The sequence below is a fragment of the Canis aureus genome, chromosome 14 (genome assembly GCF_053574225.1).
Source record: "Canis aureus isolate CA01 chromosome 14, VMU_Caureus_v.1.0, whole genome shotgun sequence".
In the NCBI taxonomy this organism is placed as follows: domain Eukaryota; kingdom Metazoa; phylum Chordata; class Mammalia; order Carnivora; family Canidae; genus Canis; species Canis aureus.
Genome location: NC_135624.1, coordinates 17785656 through 17796451, shown reverse-complemented (window position 1 = coordinate 17796451; position 10796 = coordinate 17785656).

Genomic DNA, 10796 nt, shown 5'->3' with positions numbered 1-10796 from the left:
TTCAATAATACGTAAATCTGCCCAAGTCATTCTGAAACCATTGGCTTATTGAATTCATAGAATTTGTGTCTAAATGTTGAAAGAGACAAAGCCTAATTAAAATATAGACTCTGAAATCTCAGAAAAGCAAACCAGTGGCAGAACTCAAGGCTGGCTTACTCTTTTCTTCCCTCCATAGATTTCACTGGAATTGAGCCGTTTCCTGATTTGGCTGGCTGCCTGTTTCTCTGGCAGGTATGCCTAATAGCACATCTCTTTTGAGGAGACAAGGAGTGCTTAAAATCAGCAGGAACAGCTGGAATCAAAAGAAAAAAGCACCTAGGAAACGCTTATGATCAGTTTGGAAAATTATCTTAAAAGGGAACATTGGTGACTTCATTTTGAATTATTTAGTTTCCCCTATTGCAAAGTGTATTTATTTTCTATTGCTAAATAATAAATTATTACAAATTTAACTTCCAAACTGCTTAAGCAATACCTATTTATTATCCTACACTTTCTGAAGGTTGCACTACTTCAGCTGTACTATATAGCTGAATTCTCATTCAGGGTTTCACAAGGTCAAAATCAGTGTCAGCCAAGCTGGATTTTCATTTGGAGCTCAGAGTCCTCTTCTAAGTTCATTTAGATTTTGGATAGTTCAGTGTATTGTGTTCATAGGACTGAGGTTCTCAAATCCCAGAGGGTCCTGCAATTTCCTGATGCATGGTCCTCTTCACAAGATGGTGGTTTGCTTCCTCAAGGCCAGCAGAAGAGTATCTGCTGCTCTTTTGAGCAGTTGAGTTCTGTTAAGAGCTAAACTGATTGACTCAGGCCTACTAGAATAATCTCTCTTTTGGTTAACTCCAAGTCAACTGATTCAGGGTTTAATCAAATCTGCACAATCCCTTAGCTTTAAAATATAATGTAATTACGGGAGTGATATCCATTCAAACTTACAAATCTGGCTAAAACTAAGAGAAAGGAGCCTGTGTACCAGAGGATGGGAACCTAGGGAACCATCTTAGAATTCTGTCCACCATACATGACCATGGCAGTCTATACACATCTGTATCCTAATGCTTTATCTTCCCTTATAAGACTACATATGTTTACATATCTATCTTTTCCATTAAAGACAGGGACAGGGATCCCTGGGTGGCGCAGCGGTTTGGCGCCTGCCTTTGGCCCAGGGCGCGATCCTGGAGACCCGGGATCGAATCCCACGTCAGGCTCCCGGTGCATGGAGCCTGCTTCTCCCTCCTCCTGTGTCTCTGCCTCTTTCTCTCTCTCTATGTCTATCATGAATAAATAAATAAATCTTTAAAAAAAAAAAAAAAAGACAGGGACAGGGCAGCCCGGGTGGCTAAGCGGTTTAGCACCACCTTCAGCCCAGGGCATGATCCTGGAGACCCGAGATTGAGTCCCACGCTGGGCTCCCTGCATGGAGCCTGCTTCTCCCTCTGCCTGTGTCTCTGCCTCTCTCTCTCTATCTCTGTGTCTCTGATGAATAAATAAATAATAAACAAAATCTTAAAAAAAATAAAGACAGGGACAATATTATAGTAATCTTTCATACAGACTCTATTATAGCACTTTAAGAAGCAAGGAAGTCTCTCTGTCTCTCAGTCTCCCTCATTTTTATATGATTAATACAGTGCCTTGAATATATTGACATCAATAAATGGTAGTTTTTAATCATGTTTTTGTTTATACAAAATCCTTAAAATGTATATTGTATAAAAACATATATCAATGCAAAGAGATAGTAAATGCAAATTTGTTGTGAAAACAAAACAGAAAATACATTTTGAAGTCTATTGGAAGCTTCTGATATATAAAGGAAACAATGTGTTGTGATGAGGCTGATGGATGAGAAAAGTAAGAAATGAACCACTGACATGGATAAAGAGAGAGTAGTATATAAATTTATGTAAAATAAAGATGAATTACCTCGAAGAATATGCATTTTATAGCTGGATTTGGACTCTTGGAAAATAACTTCCACAGGCTCATCTGAGCCTTTGTTTTTCCTTTTTGCTAATTTCTAGTAGAACATAAAGACTTAATAAGAAATATCTAGAAACTGATTCATAATCATTTAGTGATTTTTTTAAAGCCTCCAATACATTTCAGAGGAATATGTTACCAGAAATATGTGGAAGATCTTAAATTACAGGATGAAGTGTATATCTGTGTGTGTGCGTGTGTGTGTGTGAGTGTATTTGATAAGACTAACAAATTTTTTAAATGATGTAGAATATTCACTATGAGGAGGTTATTAGCTTTTAGTCTAAAGAGGCTACAATGAATGGTATTCTCTGAAGTAGTTGGCTTATAAAGCATTGCTGATTCTCCTCATGACTTGCCTGTACCACCATCTTTGTTTCTAGACCCATAACTAAATTTAAGTCCCAGCAGGCTGCAAAGGATGAGAAGCAAAGTGTGATCTGTCAGAAAGTGTACTGCCCTACATACCCAAAGGACTGCATTCATTGCATGGTGTTGCCCCTCCCCATCCTAATTTGTATGGATAGAAATCTAGAGAGTATGTGTGGGAATGGATACTATGGGTGTGGAATAATGGGGTAAGGAACATAAAGTTGAGTCAGGCCAAATTTATTGAATGGGTCTGTATTAGGATTTTCCAGAGAAACAAAATATACATACATATGTACATATGTGTATGTATGTATCTATCCTGGGCCTTACTACATATTTAATGCTTAACCATGGGCCACCAAGTTATGTGAACTGAACTTTCCATTGTGAACTGGGTGTTGTGTGATGCATGGAGCCATTAAGTTGGGAATATATAGTACCATTCCATTATGAAATGAAAGGTGATATGAATGAGATCATGCTTGAGTAGGTCCTGAAGGAATAAGTTGCACAGGAAGTAGGGCAAATACACAGGGTTAGGACAATGCCCTGCAGGAGGCTGTATAAACTCTCTATAGTATCCAATATAAAGTGCTATTTCTTCCTTAGCCAGGAATAAAAGCATAAAAATGAGAGTGGCTTCATTCTCTATTTCCCTTAGTATTCCACCAGCAATATTTTCACTAGCAAAACCTTTGCTTCCAGTCCCCACAACCTCAGGTTCTGCAGGTCTGGAAGACCTAGTTCCACTGGGAGGAATGCTTTTACTAGGAGACACAATATCCATTGGATGGGGAGTTGAGACTGTCACCCACCCATTTTGTGATCCTTACACTAACTATTGAATCAACAGTTAAAGAAGGGAGTCACTGTACTGACAGAGATGGTTAATATTAATTGCCAGGAGAAAATTGCTACTACAAAGTGGAAGTATGGAAGATTATGTCTGGCACACAGGAGATCCCTTAGGATCTTATTTATTAAGGATCCCTTAGGATCTTATTTTACCAAGCCCTATGATTAAAATCAGTAGAAAACTAAACCCAATTTAGGCAGGAATGCTAATGGTTTAGAACCTTCATGAATGAGGGTTTGGGTTACCTTACCATGACAAGAACCATAACCAGATGATATAGTTACTGAGTGCAAAGGGAAGGAGGAATTGGCAGGGGAAGAAGGTAGCTATAAATAACAACTCTGTGTGACTAATTTTATATCACAGTATTTATATTACAGGATATCAAAGGAGAAGATTGAACATGGGGGAAGGACTTTGACTCATCTTCTGGAGTTAAGTATTAATGTATTTCCAACTGTATCATATTAAATGGAAATAAGACTCTGTTAGTGTTTAATTTTAATAGTAAGTATGGTTTAATGAGGTGTGTGGGTGTTAAGTTGACAAGAGGTGGGCCATGATGGTTTTATTTGACCATCAACTTGTCTAGGCTTCAATACCCAGTTATTCAGTTAAACATCAATTTACATGTTGCTACAAAGATATTTTTAGATGTACTTAAAGTCTATAATCAGTTGACTTTAAGTAAGTGAGATTATCCCAGATAATGCTGGTTGGCCAATTCAATCAGTTGAAAGGACCTTAAAAAATGAAACTTTCTGAGGGAAGACGAAATTCTGCCTGTGGACAATAGCTTCAATCCATGCTGGAAAGTTTTAGCCTGCCATTTTTGAAGGTCCACTCTGTAGATTATAGACTTGCTAACCAGTTCTCATGATTGTAGAAGCCATTCCTTGCAATAAATCTCTTGGTTTGTATCTCCTACTACTACTTCTGCTACTCTGGCTGAACTCAAGATTGTTACAATAGGCATCAAAGCATTTGTATGGACAGTGGGGAGAAGAATGGTTAAGATAGAAAAGAATCAGATTTTATTTATGAGGTGATGCACAGGACAGTTGATATGCACACAAGTAATTTATGACCTGTAAAAATTTTATTAGCTTGAGATGAGACTGGTAAGAGGCTAAGAATGAGGGCAGGAAGGTATTGTTTAAAACAGAAAAGAAGAAGAGATCAAATAAAACTAATAAGTCGATTGATATCCAAAACAAATATAGTTCTCCCAGTTAGCCTTTCCTCCATTCCCCATGAATATATTTTCTCTTGTTCCTCTTCATGAAGATGATTCTGAGGCCAGTTTGGGAATTATCCTAAGGTATTTGTGTTTATATCAGGGCTAATACTCCAGGATGCATAATTCCTAGGAAATCTGAAGTAATTAAGTAGGATGCATAATATTTGCTGGGAAGCTGTTGTTGAAAATTTAGCCATGGTTTATGGAGTTTTATTCTATCAGCACATAGAAATAAGTTCTTTCTCTTGCCCAGCTAACCTTTTGAAAGGTAGCAACTCTGTAATTTCATCTTTATTACTATCCCCTTTTAATTAGATTATTGCCAACAATATATTTTATTTCCTTTTTTTGCAGTCCATGTTTCATTAATCAAATGAGAAGTATACCAAGATTTTGTTCCTTTTTTTTTTTTTTTTGCTTACTACATTTTGTCTTAAAATTAACATTAGTTCTTCCCTTACAGTGGCATTTTTTAGATCTCAGTTTTAATTTTTCAAGTCATGCGATTGCTAATTCATGGAAGGGACTTTCTTACTGGTCATTTGTGTCAAATTGAAAGAGACTTTCTGAGGAGCTACCCTGAGCTTCCACTTTGACGACAGGAAGAATGCGTTTAGCTTCAACCAACTTGTCTACTTGCTTTCATTGAATTTTCCCAGGCCTTTCTCTTCCAGGTTTTCTTCTGGCCCTGTTTCACTTTGATGACTTTTCATTCCTATTCCTAAAATTACCCTGCCCAGCTTAGGTGTCATCTCTTTCAGGAGATTTTAATTTATCACTTTAACTAGAAGTGTTTTCTTTTTCCTGTGAATCTCTAGAGTAGTGATGGCAAGTACATTTCTGTTACAAACATCACTGATCATCACAGCATTCTCGCAAGCTGGGCTGTGGCTGAGGAATTCTTACTAACATAGCACCCTGTATAGCCGATGCAATTTCTTAAGTTAGCATTAGAAATGAAGATTAATTGTGACCCTCTCATCTTTTTGATGGGAACTAAACTATAAGCAACTTATAGACAAGTCATCTTTATTTTTATATTTCTCACTGTAAACAACACAATGATTTGAATGTATGAAATATCTAATTTAATATAGCTATTTCCTATGTATTAACAATAATATCTGTCCCTCAAAGTCAGAAAATCTAAATGGAAATGCTCACCAAGATTTTCTCATTATTTTAAATGGGAAATAAATATAATGAATTACATGTCAGCCCCAAGCCCCCAGTTTCTTAAAAAACAGCATATTTTTTATATACAAGTACCTGTTAAATATTTAAAACGTTTCTTCCAGATCACCAAATGTAATTGATATGCCTATTAAAAAACAGTTTGTTTGCAGTAACATGGCCTTAGTGCCAGCAACATCTAAGATGAATACCCCCTTTGTTGAAATTTGGCTTGCTTCTCAAAATGTCCATGCGATTCCAACATTCTATCAATTCTATTTGGAAAATTACTTTTCCCCATGCAATTTGTTCAGAAATGTCATATTGAGTTTTAGAGACATAAATGTAATTTTTTTCTATATAAATATTGGCTGAAAAATACTGTGTTAAGAGACACATTTTCTACAAAGTTGGTGTATTAAAATGAGGCAGCCTTCTGCCAGAAGAATATTTAACTGTGTAGGTCTTCTTCTGTACAATTTTGCTTCATTTGTGCATTGAATTTATTTTTTACTCATCCATTCAAGACACATCTATCAATTACCTACTGGGATCAGATCTTATGTAAGCATTATGCATGCAAATATAAAAATAAACTCCTGAAAATTAACTAATATTCCAATAAAGAGTAAACTCATAAAGAGAAAGACTTACAAATTAACACAATATCTAGTAGATTTGTGAGGTTTTAGCAGGAGAGTTATTAATTTTTCCATAGTGATTATTGAGGCCTCCCAGAAGAAGAGGTATTGGGACATATGATTTACTTTAAAGACTTAGTAAGAGTATACTAGGTAGACTGGTAAGAATTCTTGCACAGAGTTATATTAAAAAATAGTGTGTTTGAGGGAATTCAAGACGTGTTTAATGTCTATAATGAAAAATGTGTTGTAGGTAGATGGAAAGAGATATGACTTTGAAGTTAGTTGAGGCTAAATCCTGAATATTATATCAAATAGTCTGGGAAATTGTACAGTCTCTTGGTGGTGAAGACTGAATGATGGCAGTGATGGGAAAGAGCTGATAAAACCTCATTTTAGAAGGACAGCTGATAAAATTTCTGCTTATAGACAATAGTGGGAAGATATTATAGACAGTGCACAATAAGTGTAGAAATGATGAGGGCCTTAAAAGATGTTTTTAAATGCTCTCAGTCCCAATTGTTATGGTAAAAGCCAATGGCACCAACATATTTTTGTGAATCTGAAAACTCTGATTGTAAGAAATCTGCAAAAAATTATTTCCATATAATGAAACCTCACTGTAAAAATAGAGAAAATACACAGTCGGCTAGGAGAAGAATTTTAATATTTTATGAAATGCTGAGGCTGATTATGAAAACCTTAGTATCCCATGAAAATCTTTCAAGTTTTCCTCAGACAAGGATCCTCAGACCTGGGCTTCTGGAGCAAATTGGAGATACAGCCTCAGGCTCTCATTTCTATCTCATTTCCCCAGGCATCCCTTCTGTCTTCTACTGAAGGGTCTCATCCAAATTCCTCAGTGGAACTGGCCTTTAGCCACCCTTCTCTAGTCATCCCTGGATCCTCCTTTACCCCAGCACTGGTCAAAGATAGGGTCAAGCTAGTACCTCCGCCAGATCTTGATAGGCAGTGTCACTGCAGTCTGAAGAGGCTCAGAGAGCCAGTTTTGTGCATGCCTTTTCTTGAATCTTTGACAGAGACAAATTTCAGTTGAGCAGTTCTTTGTGGGAACACTTTTGACAGCCAAGGAGTTTCACTTAGCTCTGATGTCTCATATTTCAAAGTATCCGTTTGAAACTACTGGGGCTGTATCAGAGCAAAAGCAACTCAATGTGTCTTGATATGAAAAATAATGTTAAGAGAGGGTTAACCAACTTAGAGAAATTTAAGTAGCAAATTTTGAAAAGAAGAAATTATTTTCTTTTTGCTTAAATATTTAATCTCATCGTATGTACAAATAGATAAATATTAACACATGAAAGGGATTCAGGATATTTTATAGCCATATGGCTCTTTTGAATCTAAAAACTTCATACTGAGTTGTTATTCGGCAAAAGTATATTTATCAACTTGATCCTTTAAATTTATTAATTTTTAAATATAAAACGTGATTTTTGATTAAAAGAAAATGTTGTTGAGCAAGTAACTCTTCATCAAGCTTTTGAAGTCTTGGAATTTCTCAGGTATTAAAGTTGGAAGTAGCATTTTTATGTAGAAGTCTACAAATTTGTTCAAAAAGTTACTACAAAGAAACAATTCGATGAAGAAAAATATTGCTGAAGATTTTTCTTTTTCTTTATGATTTTATTTATTTATTTGAGAGAGAGAGAGACAGAGAGAGAGAGAGAGCATGCACATGAGATGGGGGAGGAGCAAAGTGAGAAGCAGACTCCTCACTGAGCAGGAAGCCCAACACTGGGCTAGATCGCAGGACCCTGAGATCATGATCTAAACTGAAGACTGCCACTTCACCAACTGAGCCACCCAAGTGTCCCAGAAGACTTTTCTTTTAATCTCTAAGAGTGTACTTTATTTGAAGGAACGAAAGTCCTACGTTTTCTTTTCTTAGAAAAAAGACATAATATATTGATAAAATAAGTAAATTGGAACAATTAAATATTTGATGTTCATTGAATGATTTTAAATTGATTACTAGCATTTTCTACTTCTTTAAAATATACATGAGGAACTGCATAGCTTTCTACTGATTGTACTATTTCCATTCATATTGAAGTTATTTTATTTTGATTTATTTGCAATGATGCTGAAATTTGGAAAGAATTATTAGTCTTAAATAACTTGGCTTTGTGAAAAATGACATCAGTTTATCCATTCAAAGAAAATTCAGATTTGGAGATTGCATTTGGTTTTATAAAAAGAAAACATGAAATCTTTTCAAAACTAATTCATGTTCGTATTTTTTCTTCTTTTTTAAGATTTTGCAGTGGTGGGCAAATAAGACTTCAATTTGGTACTTTTAAAAGTTGCAATAAATAAATTCTAAGTCCTATAGTATAGGGAAATAGATTTTTCCATACTTTAAAGAGAAGCATAAATTGATACAACTAGAATTAAATAAAGGTTTATTCATCTAATAACAAATGTAAATGCTTGTCCTCTATCCCAGCAATTCAATTGTTAGGAATTTATCTTACAGATATACTTTCATATGCACAGAATAATGTATGTGTAAGAACAACCATTGTAGTACCAAAAATGCACATTACTGAGGATTGTTCAAATAAATTATTGTAAATCCACCCAATGTAATGTCATACAGATATTAATAAGAATAAGGAAGCTTTATATGCCATGAAATTTTCTATTTATATTAAGTGAAAAAATTCAACATCTAGAAAAGGTTCCTTACCATGTTAATATTTATATGTTAAAAAAGAAATATACATATACATACTTATATGTGTACGGGATATGGATAGAAGGATATCCAAAGACCTAGTTACCGTGGTTTACTTTGGAGAGAAAAGCTGGATGGGAGTGGAAAAGAATTACTTTTTATCATAAACACCTTAATATCATTTGAACTCTTTCCTGTGCATTCATTACAAATTCAGAAAATAAATTAATTCTAAAAAATAAAAAAAAAATTCTAGTAGCTGTTTTTTTCTTGTTAACTTAGAATAATTCTTTTTAATATATTTGTGTTTTTTGAGAAGATATTAAAACAAAAAGTTAATATTATCAACAATAGAACAATAGAGCAATATTTTTAGGTATTTTTCCCCTCTATTATATAGTTGTAATTCACATTGTTGTTTCTCATGTGAATAAAAATTTAGGGTTAGCCATTTATTTTAGTGGCCTTGAGAATCAAATGAGACCACCTAATTCATTACAAATTCAGAGAAATAAATTATTCTAAAAAAAAAAAAAAATTCTGGTAGCTGTTTTTTTCTTGTTAACTTAGAATAATTCTTTTAAAATATTTGTGTTTTTTGAGAAGATACTAAAACAAAAAGTTAATATTATCAACAATAGAACAATAGAGCAATATTTTTAGGTTTTTTTTCCTCCATTATATAGTTGTAATTCACATTGTTGTTTCTTATGTGAATAAAAATGTCAGGGTTACCCATTTATTTTAGTGGCCTTGAGAATCAAATGAGACCACCTAGTAATTATTTTAGTCATGGTGATTGGGTTTTAGTGTGAAATCATTTAATTGTATAGAGCAATTATATCATGAAATGATCCTAGTACATTGAATGTGGTCTTTTTTGTGTTCACAAGTAGAGAAACACAGTATAGTTTCACAACTGGTGAGTAGCCATTTCATTTGCTTACGTGTATTTCTGTAACCTGGAAACTTTATTTCCAAAGAAATCACTATTAACAGAAAACCTCTATTTATACAACTATAGATCGTCTTCAAATTACACTCTATGTTGAATGAGCTGTTATCAGATAAATGAGATTTTATGGAATACAGCTATTGCAAGTATTTTCAAAATATTCAGGAAAAACTGTTTTATAAAATTTGGCAATTGAAACATGTTGGCAGTCTATTTAAAACATTCCTGAAGGACTGAAAATTCTTCACATACAATTAAGATGCTTTAGCTATTGATAACTGTTTACAGAACAATTGTTTTATTTAGTTTATATTTCTTATCAGAGTATATTTGCCTCAAGACAACAGTTTCTCAAACAATTGGAGCACAGGAATAGATGTTCCTTTTTCATTGTCTACCTTTTCCCTCTTGTTTCCCCATAGAATCCTGACAATTCTACAGTTGGCACACAATCAAGAGACAATTTTCATTTTGATTCTTTACTGCTCTTCACATTGTTAGAAAGGAGACTGAATAATTCTTCAGGGTTCTTACAGTAAGTCTTACTGACTCCAAGAATTTGTGAAGTAAACAGAATAAAGGTTGATTGATAAATAAAATGATAATGTATATAATCTTTTAATTAGGTCCAATGTGTAAGAGTAAATCTCTTAAGTGTATTTAATATCTTCGTATAGGCAATCTTGAGTTAGTGGATTATGCTACATAAGTAATGTTTCTGATTTAATTTTTGTCACTTCTTATTTTGAATGCATTCATAAGCTTTTAGGTAGTTAAGGAAGACTGGTACATAATTTGATGATCTCTTTATATCCATTCATGTTTCATGCAGTAAGTTGCAATATATCCTTCATAATATTATGGTCCCT